This window comes from Hibiscus syriacus, unplaced genomic scaffold, assembly GCF_006381635.1.
Source record: "Hibiscus syriacus cultivar Baekdansim isolate YM2019G1 unplaced genomic scaffold, ASM638163v2 tig00110430_pilon, whole genome shotgun sequence".
Taxonomy (NCBI): Eukaryota; Viridiplantae; Streptophyta; class Magnoliopsida; order Malvales; family Malvaceae; genus Hibiscus; species Hibiscus syriacus.
In genome coordinates, this window is record NW_024062734.1 from 648,243 (window position 1) to 662,292 (window position 14,050).

Sequence of the window (14,050 nt, forward strand, 5' to 3'; positions counted from 1 at the left end):
ATTTGTTTAAATTGTTTTAAAATTTAATTTTTTTTAATTTTTTAAAAAGAATTTATAGATTATACGTGATAAAATCATAATGTATAATGCAATAATATATTTAAGAGCACTATTATAAGTTAATAATCAAAATTAATCGGGCAAAAGTACCCAGATAACGTTACAGAGAGTGTTTAATTCCCAAACTAACGTGTCCATCCGATTAATTCCCCAAATGGGATGTTTTCTACAATAGATTTGGGATCTCTCGGCGTCTTCAGAGTTGAACCAGATTTTTTTGGCGTATTGCTTGGGATCTCCCGGCGTCTTCAGGCCTCTTGTTTGGGATCTCCCGGCGTCTTGAGGGTGTTGGATTGTTTATGAAGATCTCCAAGCGTGCCTTTTTACACAAATATCACATTAACATAAATTAATTACTTGTTAGACACTGTTTAAGAATATTTTACGAATCTAACAAAATTTTAAGAATACTATTCTATAAAATTTTTTATAAATATAATTCACCTAAAATATCAGTGGCACACCACTTAATAATGTTTCCATTGTAGCCCATTCTCTCTTCTTTTTACAATAATATTTTAACATCAAAAAGTATCGGTCAAAAATATACCGAAACTTTAGTATAATGTATGAAAAAATATATAAGTTTTTAGTTTTGTACAACTTAATATTAAATTTCAATTTAATTTAATATTTATAAATCATTAAATCGTTATTGCCGTGTTATTATTTTATGTGTGTGTCTAGGAAAAAAGAAAAAATATCTCAAAATTATATACAACTTAAACTAAAATTAAATAAAAAATAGTTAAACTAAAATTAAATAAAAAATAGTTAACATATATTTACATATAATATATCGAGAAGTGTATTTTACACATTTAATGAAAATAAAAGTGTCTTTTATCATGAATCTCGTACATTGTAAGATCGAAGTTTATAAGTTCATCCTAAAAGATGTGTATGTCTTGTGTTATATTTTAAAATAATATTTTTTAAAATATTTTATAATTAAATAAATTTATAAAATATCAAAACTTTTCATATTATTTAAAATGGTATTCTTAAAATTTTGCTAGATCCGTAAAATATTCTTAAACAATGTCTAACAAGTAATTAATTTATGATAAGGTGATATTTGTGTAAAAAGGCCAAAAATTTTCCTTGATAACTTAAAGACGCCTAATATCCCCATAAATAATACAACACCCTCAAGACGTCGGGAGATCCCAAACAAGACGCCTGAAGATCCCAAACAAAACGCCAGGAGATCCCAAGCAAGATGCCAAAAAAATCTGGTTCAACCCTGAAGACGCCGAGAGATCCCAAATCTACTGTAGAAAACACCCCATTTATGGAATTAATCGGATGAACACGTTAGTTTGGGAATTAAACACTCCCTATACCGTTATCCGGGCACTTTTGCCAAATTAATCGTCCTCTAACGAGACAACCTGCAAAGGTGTAATTCGAGACAATAGAGGAATGTGGAAATGGGACTATGGAAGAAACATAACATACACAACACTTGAAGCATTAACTATGAGGGGTATATGAAGGCTTCCGTGGTGCGTGAAAGCTTGGGAAAAAGATAGATAACATCAAAGCAGTTAAATTAAGAGAAAATAATCTCAGTGACAAAAAATTCAGATAATATACGATTTTGATCAATTTTTTTTGGATTTGTGAAAATGACCAACAAAATCGCAATGCGATCTCTAATTCGCATTGCGATCTCCACTATCGCAAATTCGCGTTGCATTTCGCGTTGCGATAATTAAAAATCGCGTTGCGATAGTTGAAAATCGCGTTGCGATAGTCTACAGTTGTCGTTGCGATAGTCTACAGTTGTCGTTGCGATTTTCCAAATTCGTTGCGAAAATCGCGTTGCGATTTTCCTTGTTGAGTGATAGAGAACAAGGGGGACTCTCGCGCGCCGCCGCCGCCGTCCGTCTCGGGTCGGGTCAGGTCGGGTCGTGGTCGTGGTCGTGGTCGTGGTAATACGTGTCTTCGACACGTCCGCGCGGATACTATCTTTTTAGAGAAAATTCTTAAGAAATAAAATCTTTTTTTTAACTATCGCAACGACAACTGTACACTTTCGCAACAACAACTGTAGACTATCGCAACGAATTTGGAAAATCGCAACGACATTGTAGACTATCGCAATGCGAAATGGAAAATCGCAACGCGATTTTCAACTATCGCAACGCGAAATGGAAAATCGCAACGTGATTTCCAACTATCGCAACGCGAAATGCAACGCGAATTTGCGATAGTGGAGATCGCAATGCGAATTAGAGATCGCATTGCGATTTTGTTGGTCATTTTCGCAAATCCAATAAAAATTGGTCAAAATCGTATATTATCTAGGATTTTTTGTCACTGAAGTTATTTTCTCTTAAATTAATCTCGGCTCTAGAGGTCGAACTTTGGGGAGCATTCGAAGGACTAAAGATTGCTTGGGATATAGGAGCAAGAAAGATCATCCTGGAGGTTGATAACAAGGAAGTATGGAAAAACCTGAATGGAATTAACAATAATACATCATATTAATAGGCTGTTAAATAGAGATTGGGAAGTGAAGACGGTGCATGTACGCAGAAAAGGTAACCGAGCAGCGGACAGGTTGATAAAACTAACGTAAAGAGACGAAACTAGATGCTGCACGTTGAACTCACCTCCAGCAAAAATAATTGAGATTTTGAGAAAGGATGTGACTATTAGTATATTAGTTAATTTTCCTGTTCACCAGAAGAAAAAAGCAGTTAAAATAATTGATCTAATTTATCGATTTAAGGTTCAATTGAATCTAACAAAATTTAAACTGATTTTAGTTTTTTTTTTCTTCAAAGGTATCATACACTTTTAAATCTATAATTTATTCATAAGTATAATTTTAATATGTATTATATATTAATTATTATTAAAATTAGGAGAAACTACTACATATATCACTGAACTTTGCACGGTGACTTGTTTATATCACTAAATTTTTAATTTTGTTAATTATAATATTGAACTTTAGTTACACTTCGCCACTAAGTCTGTAACGAGATGATGACATGAATAACAGTTGTTAATGTGACTTGTCGCACCAAAATGGTTGTTTTGATGCCTAAAATGATGTCATTTTAGACACTGAACTTTAGGGTTGCTAATGAACTTTTAAACAATTTTCTTTTTTAGCACTACACTTTTCAAAAGTCGTCGACAGTCAAGTATCGCCCATTATCTGTAATATTTTGTGGCAAGATCGGTATCAAAACGTTTGTATTTCACTCATTTTTCTTGTCCTATGGTTCTTTTCCACGAAATTCATTTAAAACCGACGAAAATCCATTTAAAAGTTCAACGTATTAATACTACGATCTTTGTTAATAAATTGTCTGATGAGAGTAGTTTTGAGATATGTTGTTTGTCATCTCAAAATAATATTTTTCACTATTCAGGTTTTTTAAACAAACACCTCAAGTCCCGTAAATCTAAGAAAATCTCTAAACATCTAAAAATATATAAGATTTTTTTGTTTAATTTCATCAATTTTGAGTAGATTTCGTGAAAAGCAAATCATATGAGAAGAATGAAAAGTGAAAGACGATCATTTTTATATTGATTTTGCTACAAAAGACAATCGGTGACGGACGGTGATTGGCTGTTGACGATGACCGAAAAATACAGTGCTAAAAAAGTAAATTGTTTAAAAGTTCCGTGGCAAAACTAATAATCCCTAAAATTCAGCGTCTAAAACGACGTCCTCTTAGGCATCAGAACAACTACATCAAAACGATATTTTTTTGGTGTGGTATGTCACGTCAATAACTGTTAGTCATGTCATCGTCTCGTCAGTGACTTAACAAAAAAGTGATATAATTAAATCTAAAACTAAATTCAATGTTATAATTGGTAAACTTAAAAATTCAGTAGCATAAACAAATCAACATACAACATTTAATGATATCTCACATATTTTTTCCTTTAAAATTATTATTTAATTCGTAAAAGACTTCACAACTGATTGTGACAAGTATCACATTTAGTTATATCTTCAATTGACACATGATTATTATTATAATATTTAATAAAAAATTTAAAGTTTAAATACATTTAAAATGAAGATAAAAATAATAATAATATAAGTTTTATTATCATTACAATATAAATAAATATAAATATTAATAATATATTTTAAAACAATGGTAACTTAATTTCATTAATAAAAATAATATAAAGAATTAAAACTACAACGCACCAAAATATAAAAAGAAATATAAAACAATAGTCACACAAAAAACTCATACATAAAACATAAATATTAAACACAAATATACGAAGAAAAATGAAACATTTCATTGAGAATGAAGTCCAACATCAAAAGAACTTAGTAACCTTCATTAAATTCATTGTATCTGTCAAACGAAACGTTTTACGAAGTGATAAAGAAGTGATGAGCTAACCAAACAATTTGACAGACTTATTCGCTACACCATTATAATTATATCTACAAACAACCTTTCACTAAAGAGGGAATATGACAATACGTGACCACTGGCAAACCGATCAGAAAACAAATGTCATGATGATCTTTGTGCGAACACCAACACGATTCCAGAGGTATGTGAAAAACGTACCCAAAGGCATAAGAAACATACCACAAGAGCAGAGAAAAAGCATGTTACAAGGGTAGAGAAAAAACAAGTCATATGAACAGAGAAAAACGTGTCACAAGAACATAAATTTTTGTTCAAAATTTGAAAAACTCAAGAAAAAAAAAAAGAAAAACAAAGAATATAATATGAAAAAGAATAAAAAAATAATAATCATTAACTATCAACAATTAATATTAAAATTAATATCGTCACGGGTTAAAAAATCGACATAAAAGTATCGAGAGAAACTTAAATTAGAAAGAAAAAAACCCTAAGATATAATAATTATACCTTTTTTAAACCATTGCATAACTTAATTCGACCATGATAGTCATATTCATTGGCATACTTGTTTTTTCAGTAAATGTACACACACGTGTAACATGACACAGGCCGGGTTCCTTTCGACACCGACACATGAAAATTAAATTTACGGGCTCTTATTGACCAAATCAAAATCAAAAGGATAAGCTCAGCCCAATTTGAGTTCGTTGCTTAAAAGAGCGGGCAACCTCCTCAAGAGTCTGGGTAGTTAATCCTTACCGAAAGCAAAAATGGAGACGAGGGAAGAGCAATTGAATTTGATTCCAACATCAGTTGCAAATGAAAATGGAAGTTTTTCATTGGCTTCGATTTCTAATTCTTCCAGCAAAGATGTATTCCAGATTTTCTTTTTCATTTTTTATATAATAATTTCTTCTACTCGCTTGTTTTCTTAAAAGCTTTAAAGTTTAAATCAAGAGTATTCTCGATATGTATATATATTGAATGCAAGGTATGTTAATGAAGAAGAAGTTTACTTATTTTCTTGTTTGATCTATTGAATTTCATTGAAGTATACTTTTTCTATGGTTCAGAACCCCTACTTGACCTTTGATGCAAGCAAAGTTATGATTGGTTGGCAGTAGAAATTTTTTAGGAGATTCACCCATGAATATTAGGTTTTGATACGAATTAAGATAAATATACAAATGCCTAACAAATCACAAGTTTGATGAGAAATTTTCAGATCTGAAGTTAATTTAAGATGTCTGAAGTTGGTTTTTGTTCTTCTTTGCAGGCATTCTACAAAGTCATCCGTAGCTGGGCTTCCAAAAAGTTTATGACCGGATGGTTAGTACTTCTCCTTTTTAAACGATTCTCTTGTTTCAAAACATCTATTACATTGCGTATTTAGCCAATCCCTTTTCCAAATTTTGTGTTGCTTGTTCAATTTTTTCGCCAAGAAAAACATAGTTTTGAATTTGGTTAGATTAAAATCCTTCTAACTTCTGCTAGTTTTTACTCCTTTTGGCAACACCAGGATATCATTTTTGTAATTTTATCGCCCATTTTGTAAATCTAGTCCGATAGTAAAGCCACTAATCTCAACTAATTTGCTTGTTAGTTAATAAAAGGGCCCCTGTACCAGATTTTCGTTTACCTGAATATTTCATGTCCAATTTAGAAACAAGTGTGATCTTGTATGCACGCACACACACACAACACACAATATCAAACGAAAAAGGGATATCAAAAACACCAAACTGTCCAAACACATGCTCATGACCGATACCACCCTGGAGTCTAGGTCATAGAATGGCACAGTTGCTATTGTCGTGGGAAAATTACCAAGAGTTATCAACTTGAGTTGAATTTTTTTATCTAATATAACGATTTGATTGGGGTGCAACTTTTACTAGTTTAGATTCACATTCTAATGACTGTTTGATAAACTTCCACTTCAGTAACCTGTCTCTCTCTCTTCTCTCTTATATATATCTTGTCTTTCTATTAAGCCAGCACTTTTGCAAATCTATTTCACTCATAACTGCCATTGTCTTTTGCAGCGTCATTTACTTCCTATAGCAATTACATTCTATATAACTTGGTGGTTCATTCATTTGTCGATGGATTTTTCTCCCCAATATATAAACATCTCGGGATCAACATATTTGGTTAGTTTATCATCTATTTCCATTAAGTTTGGGGCTCTTTGTCAGCTCTAATGGTAACCAATATTTTCACAGGCCTTGGATTTGTGACCTCTATCGCATTCATCTTCGTAGTTGGTTTATTCATGTCCTCTTGGCTGGGAGCATCTGTTTTTAGTCTGGGAGAATGGTTAATCAAGAAAATGCCATTCATTAGCTATATTTACTCGGCTTCCAAACAAATAAGTGCGGCAATATCACCGGGTAATTAAAAACTAATCACAGCCATTAGTTTCTTGTTTCTTGTTTCAGCATTCAAATATTCTGAAACCTATGTTACTCAGCTAAATTTTCGCAAGTCCTTTTGAGTATACATCCAAATCGGGTATTAAAATGAAGAGTCGGAGTTAACAGCAATATGAAACTATAAATATATGAATTCCAGATCAGAAATCGAAGGCATTCAAAGAAGTGGCAATTATTAGGCATCCTCGGATAGGAGAATACGTATTCGGCTTCATCACTTCAACAGTTATTCTTCATGGAAGTTCAGGTTCAGAAGAACTCAACTGCGTTTACGTACCCTCCAACCACCTTTACATCGGAGACATATTTCTCATTAGCTCCAATGATATTATAAAACCTAATCTCTCCGTTCGAGAAGGAATTGGTAAGATTTTGAGGCTAATGTATCCAGCAAAAACAGAATGATTTATATTTCTTTATGGGGTCAAAGATGCAATATTGTTTTGAATTTTCATTTGATGTAGAAATTGTCATCTCTGGTGGCATGTCCGTACCTCGTATATTGACCACATTGGATGCACAAGCCAATGAAGGCATGGATATAGCTGGACTCCAAGATTCTATCGCTACCCAAGTTGATGGCGGTTGAAGCGTTTCAACTTTTGAGCAGTTGCGTGGAAGAAGCTTCTCCATTAACCTCGAAATGATCGATATTGGAGCCTAAAAGTACAGATACAGATATATATAGTTACTTCTTTTACCCTTTTGCTAGGTTGTAAATTAATACATCTAACACATAATTCAAACCTTGATTTTAAGTCTACAGTTGACATCAAACTTGTAACAATCCCTTTCCTTGGCCAAAATTAATCCTACATAAGAGACTTGGATCAAAACGACAAAAATACAATCACATTAATTACTCAATTCAAGCATCTTTAAACGGCTACAAACACAATATAGGTCTGTCGGATAGAGCTAAACAAAACAACGCAAGTCTTGAGAAAACTTTAAATAATATAAGGTTAAACTCCAAAGGAAATTTCTGAACCTGAGTAGCCAACTAGTCACAGCAAAATAGAAATCAAATTGGAAACAGTTGGGTTGAGACCTAAACTAAACCAGGTGCAATGGCAAGAAAAGCGGTGGCTCAATTTCAAGCATTTGATTTGTCTTTCCATCGGAATCATCTTCTTCCACCCCATCATAGCGATCACGGTCACGGTCAGTATATTGATCATAACGATCACCACGGGCATCCAAATTGTGTTCTCTACCTCAATGATGATCATAGCGTTCATAGTGTTGGTCATCTAGGTCCGAACGCCTATGCCCATGATCATGCTGTTCATACCACCCACGATCCTCATCTGGCTCGCCATGATCATAATCCCTCTCACTGTGCCAGTCTCTCATGTTTGGACTCGCGGTCATAATCAGATTTCTTATCCCTAGAATGCCCACGGTCATAGTCATCAACATCATAATCTCTGTCCCTATCCCTCTCATTATCTCTTTCTCTATCACGCTCATAGTCACGAACACTATCCCGGCCTCGTTCACGAGCTCGGTCACGATCACGACCACGATCCTTCTCTCTGTCCCTATCTCTATCTCTAGTTCTTTTGCGATCTCTGTGGTGTCTATCCTCTCTATCTTGATCCCTTGGCCTGTCACGGGAGCGCTCACGAGATTTTTCACGCTCCCTATCCGTTCCCTTCCTCTATCATGCGATTTTTTCCCTGTCTCTAAGATTTCCAAGATAAAACAAATAATATAAATTTATAGTATAATTCTGACTGGGTAACACAAAACACAAAAGCCTAGAAAGTGTGCGAGGCAGAACAAACAATTCTGACATTTATGCTAGAATTGAGCCAGTACACCTTTAAATTATCCAGAGATGGCAAGGATAGAAAATGTGGAACAAAGCTAATCTTACCGGTCACCATGTTGATCCTCTCGTGTCTTTGGCTCCTCAGAACGAGATGGTACTGATTGCTCTTGTTCCCCTGAGTAGCAAATGATAGCATTGAATTTCCAGAAAATAAACAAATCAAACATAGCATTTAGGGGTGAGCGATCAAAATCGAGTTGAGTATATAAAAGTTCGAGTTAATCGAGTTTAGAGTCTTATTTTATAAACTCAAACTTTATTTAAAAATATTTCAAGTCGAGTGGAGTTGTATGAGTTATGTTTAAATTTAATTGCAATATTTACAATATTATAGTACTATTTGATTTCAATTTAAACAATTTTCTATAACCGTAAACAATGCATATATATTTCTTCATTTTTCATATGTGGTATACATATATCATACAAGAGATTCGACTCAAATTTGAAAACCAACCAGGGCAGAACTAGGATGAAATTATGGGAGGGGTCAAGTTGTTTATCTTTGAAACCAACAAGGTTCTAAAAGGTAATTAAACCACAAAAAAATAGAGGATTAGGGCTTAATTTCACTAATTTCAAAATTGCATGTCCTAAAAAGTAATTAAATCAAAAAGTAGGCAAGACTTAATTTCGTTTAACTTTAAAAACTGATAATGTCTTGAAAAATAATTAAACCAGAAAATTTTAAGAGTCAGAACTTAATTTTAATGATTTCAAAACTTTTAAGGGCTTAAATGTAATTAAACCATAAAATTGGGGTGGGCCATGTCTCCATTCTGCCCCCACGTGGTTCCGCCACTGAAACTAATCCACTAATTACTAAAAGTTTCGACTAACTCAAGTTTTATTTTATAACTCAACTCGAAATTGAAATTTTTTTCGAGTCGAGTTTATAAAATTACGAGTCAAGTCGATTCAAGTTTTTCGGTCGAGTCGAAAAAAATCGGTTTTCAAGTCGAGTTGAGTCGAAAAAATCGGATTTTCAAGTGGAGTGGAGTCAAAAAATCAAATTTTCAAGTCGAATCGAGTTTTGCCATCCATAATAGCATTTATATCCAGAAAATAACACAAGTCCAGCATGGTAATAATGCACCTCAAGCTATATGAGAACATCAACCAAGCAAAAATATTGGACTTTAGCTAATCTCTCTGGAAGCACCTGAATTAAAGGTGGCCATGTTTAAGCAATTATACCAAGATTTATGTATCAGCATTACAATACGATGCATAGCCACCACAAAAATACCTTTGAGTAACATCTTCACCTCCAATCCTGGTTGTTCCAAGTCCACCACCTAGCCTGCGAGGGCGCCAATTTGGGACTGTCCCACGCTCAACATCCACAAGAACCCTTCTGCCATCAATCTTCCTCCCATCAGCTTGTTTATAAGCAGCTGCGAGATGTTTGAAAAATATATTAACAATGCTCTCTAAAGTTTGCCAGCTCAAAAGAAAAACGATAATCAAAGCAAACCTTTCATATCCCGAGTATGCATGTACTCGATGAAAGCATAGCCTCTTGGTTTATTTGTGGATTTATCAGTAACCACGTAACCTGGTCACAACAAAGAAATAATTAACACGGTTGAAGTAAAGTGCAGAAGAAAAACTTCTCGTGGGTATCAGATAATTATAATTGCTAATGCTTGATCTCCACAACTAAGTTCTACCACTACAAAAATATTGGAAATAGTAAATTCCTAAATGGCACGGCACGCAGGCAATGCCTCATGAGCCGTGCTCACCTTTTAATCATAGGGCTGCCATTGTCAGATGCTGACCACCATTGCCAGAGTTGCAAATAACTGATGTATCATGGTATATTTACCAATTGTTGAACAAACTAAACTCCCTTTACCAGGAAATATTTTTAAAATAATAGAAAATAATTATAGACTAGAAAATACCAGAACACCTTCTCAACTGCTGATATGTTTTTGATAGCCTTTAAAAACCAAAGTAAAGCTTTTCTTAGCAGGAATATTTTTTTACCCAGAGCACGAAAAAGAACAGATGTCAGCCACCTTTTGTTGCTTCACAATAAAGGCCAAAAGGCACAATGCACAACTGCTCCGTTAAATATAGCTTTTCAGCTTTGCTTTGCAGGAATGAAGCAACATCTTTGTAATAGGATTGTAAAAATATTTGAGAATGAGAAAATATAATCAGCCCTTACCAGGGATACTCTTAATAGAAACTTCTTATGGTGGAACAATACCTAAAGAGTGGAAAGATCACCTATTTCTGGAAATTTCTACATCCCTACCATATTCAAGCAACTTATCAAAGGGTCAAACGAAACTTACAAATCACCCTTACAAGTGATACCTGTTTACTTTTGAAAACTTGAACAGACTAGAATGTGATACATTACAGAACAGGCAGAAGCTCAATACTAATAGATGCCATGAGAACTTGCACCATAAGTTGCAATATAGAAGAATACAAAGTTTATGCAAACATTTAAGAATTGTGTTTAGCATGCTTAAGAAAATATGTATACGTCAGAAACTTCAATATTACACAAAATATAGCTTGCTTTGAAATACAGGAAATGAAAAAAAATTAAAGACTTGAAGTTTATTGTGAAACTAAAATCTTTTGATAGGGAAACAGAGAGGATAAAGCAGCAGCATAACCTCTTACCAAACCCGCATGAGGTGCTCAAAAATACCTACCCGCTTAATCGGTCCATAAGCCTCAAACTCCCTTTTATTCTACTCGGATGTCTCATAGTTCTGCAAGAAATAATACAAGCTAGTAACTTACTCCAGCGTGAATAATTGAAAGATTCAATTAGATGCAAAACTAGGCAAATTCACTTACAAGTCTTGCAACAAACAATGTCTTGTATGGGTCACCTGCAATGTTGGGGTCATTATTGGATCATCTGATAAAAGACAAACAAAATAAAGATAAAAAATCATTACTTGCATTAAACAAATTCATTTGTCACTGATAAGCAACTTAAAGAAATTGGGACTTTACAGTTTTTTAACTCCTCAGCAGCCTTCTCCAAACCCTTCCGAGTCGCAACTTATGAATTATTGCTCTTCGTTGTGCCTAGACCAAGAAAAGAAAATCATTACAAAGATAACAATAAGTTAAAACCTTTTCCTTGGATCAAAGTACAGTTGTGGCCAAATTAACTATAACACCAAAGCCATAATAGTGCACATATTTTTTTTTCACAACAGACCCGGGTTTGACCAGCTATAGTACTAAGGTCTAGGGATGTTCATTTGGTTAATTCGTTTAAAACTATAACAGAATTACATTAACCAAATTTCATTTTTTATTTCTGGTTACCATACCAAAATTTCAAAATGATACTTTAACCAGCTAATTTCAGTAGGCTAAGTTAGAAATATATCTTAAGATCCTAATTTCTCAGAATCCAAAGGAAAAACATCAAATAAAGATTAAAATGCCAAGAATAAGTAAAAAGTGCATAAACAATAATTAAAAATTTCAATAAAAAAAAACTTAAAACATCCAACAAGATTAAAAAGATAATGTTTTTCATATATTGGATCATTTGAGAAATTTTATTATTTTCAATGAAAAACTGAATTACTCGATAACAAAAACATCTTAAATCAGTACTGGTAACCGACTGAATACCCGAATAATTCTGTTTCAATAAGTTAATTAGTTTGCACTGAATAGTGCACAGCTCTAACAATGCATGTCAAACAAAAACATAAGAGAAATAGAAATAGTGATCGCAAATAAGGGTGGCTCAATACAATCAGTAGAAAAATAAATAAGTGATCTCAGTACAGTGATCAGTCAATTAAACATCTCAGGGACATATCACTACTCCAAAAAAATTCCAAATTCAACAAAAACCACAGAAGAAAATATAAAAACAGTACCAAAACAACTAATCATGCAAAACATTTCGCTGAAACGCTGTGCCATCCCTAACAAAGCCAAACAAAACAAATCAACAAATGACAAAATTCAACATCAAATACACGGAAAAGACCTGTGTACGGAAGGCATTTTCTCTTCTCATGAGGGGTTTAAACTCCAACGGAGGTCGTGGTTCAAAGAGCCTCAAGAGATTGGCCGTTAAACCAGTAGGATGACTTTGCCCAATCTGCAACGTATACAAAATCGTATTTAATCATCTTTAACCCCCCAAAAAACAGATGACCATAAATTACCCAATTTATACAAAATATTTAGAAAATAACAGCAACCATCAATTCGAAAGACAAAATAAACTAAATTCATCAAAAAAATAGAAAATAGAAAGCAGTGAACAGAAAAATAAATCTACAATAATCTAAACTAACAAGTCGAGATTAAAAAGTAATCGGATCAGACTCTTCAAAAGAAAAACCTAAAAGGACGAACCAGCTTGAGCGTTGTATATTGGCGCGGTTCTGAGGGGGTTTAACGCCGGCCTGAACGCGGCGGCGTTTTGGTTGCGCATGAAGGCATTGTTGAAATCTCCCATGTTGAAAGATCAGAGGAGACTTTGCTAGGTCTCTTTTCCAAACAAATCGAAGGATTTGGTTGTGAACAGTTAGATATATAAAGGTAAAGTACATAAATCATCATTTACCTTTTTGCTCTCTTCTATTTTTCTCACTGAAATTTAATTATTTTAATTTACTTATTAAACTTTCAAATTGCTCCTATTTTAGTCACTCTACTATTAACTATTTAAATGTGTTATGATATGGTATAAGTATCAAATGACATTGTTTTGAAAAATCTTCAACCTTTTTCGTTTCTAAATGTCTTTCTCTACTGTTATATTAACATCAAATCAGAAATTATGATCTTCTCATTGTCGTTCATCTCTCTTTCTTTGTTTTTAATTTACTCTTTTTTACTGTTGTTGTCGACTATGATATTGTTTTGGTTCAATATTTGGGTTGGTGTTTATTTTTACAATGAGAGATTGTTGAGGGATTGAAATGATTCTTGGTGTGTAAGAGGTTTGGTGTATGGATGTCTATTTAACCTGAAATCGATAAATTTCGGCCCTATCTGATTTGATAGGATTGAATTTTTTAAAACAATTTTGGGTTTGGTTCGATTTTATATATAGTGAGGCGGGTGGGGTGAATTTTATGGATAATTGTTATAATACTCTCTCTATAGTTTTTTTAATTAGATTCTTATTTTATATCATATTGGGTTAATTTATACTCTAAAATTTTGGGTTGGATTAGGTTCCGGTAGAGGAAATGTGATCTTTGGGTCAAGTGAAATACATGTATTTTTTGGGTCGGATCTAGCTCAGGTGGAAGGTATATATTTTCAAATCGAATTGAGTTGATTAAAAGTCCGATCCAACTCGACTCGTTGCCATCTTTATTTAG

General features: G+C 33.4%; 1 long non-coding RNA gene and 2 pseudogenes across 1 annotated transcript; 1 reads left to right on the top strand and 2 right to left on the bottom strand.

The window, feature by feature from the left end:
* The first annotated feature begins 5,166 nt into the window (after nt 1-5,166).
* Nucleotides 5,167-7,648, top strand: LOC120125398 (annotated as a pseudogene).
* Nucleotides 7,649-7,704: 56 nt separating this feature from the next.
* LOC120125397 lies at nt 7,705-12,048 on the bottom strand (annotated as a pseudogene).
* A 573-nt stretch (nt 12,049-12,621) lies between these two features.
* Nucleotides 12,622-13,233, bottom strand: LOC120125399. The gene is made up of 3 exons (XR_005516358.1): nt 13,074-13,233; nt 12,700-12,813; nt 12,622-12,634 (listed from the first exon to the last, which is right to left on the bottom strand). It is a non-coding gene; the product is annotated as an uncharacterized LOC120125399 (long non-coding RNA).
* Nucleotides 13,234-14,050: the final 817 nt, after the last annotated feature.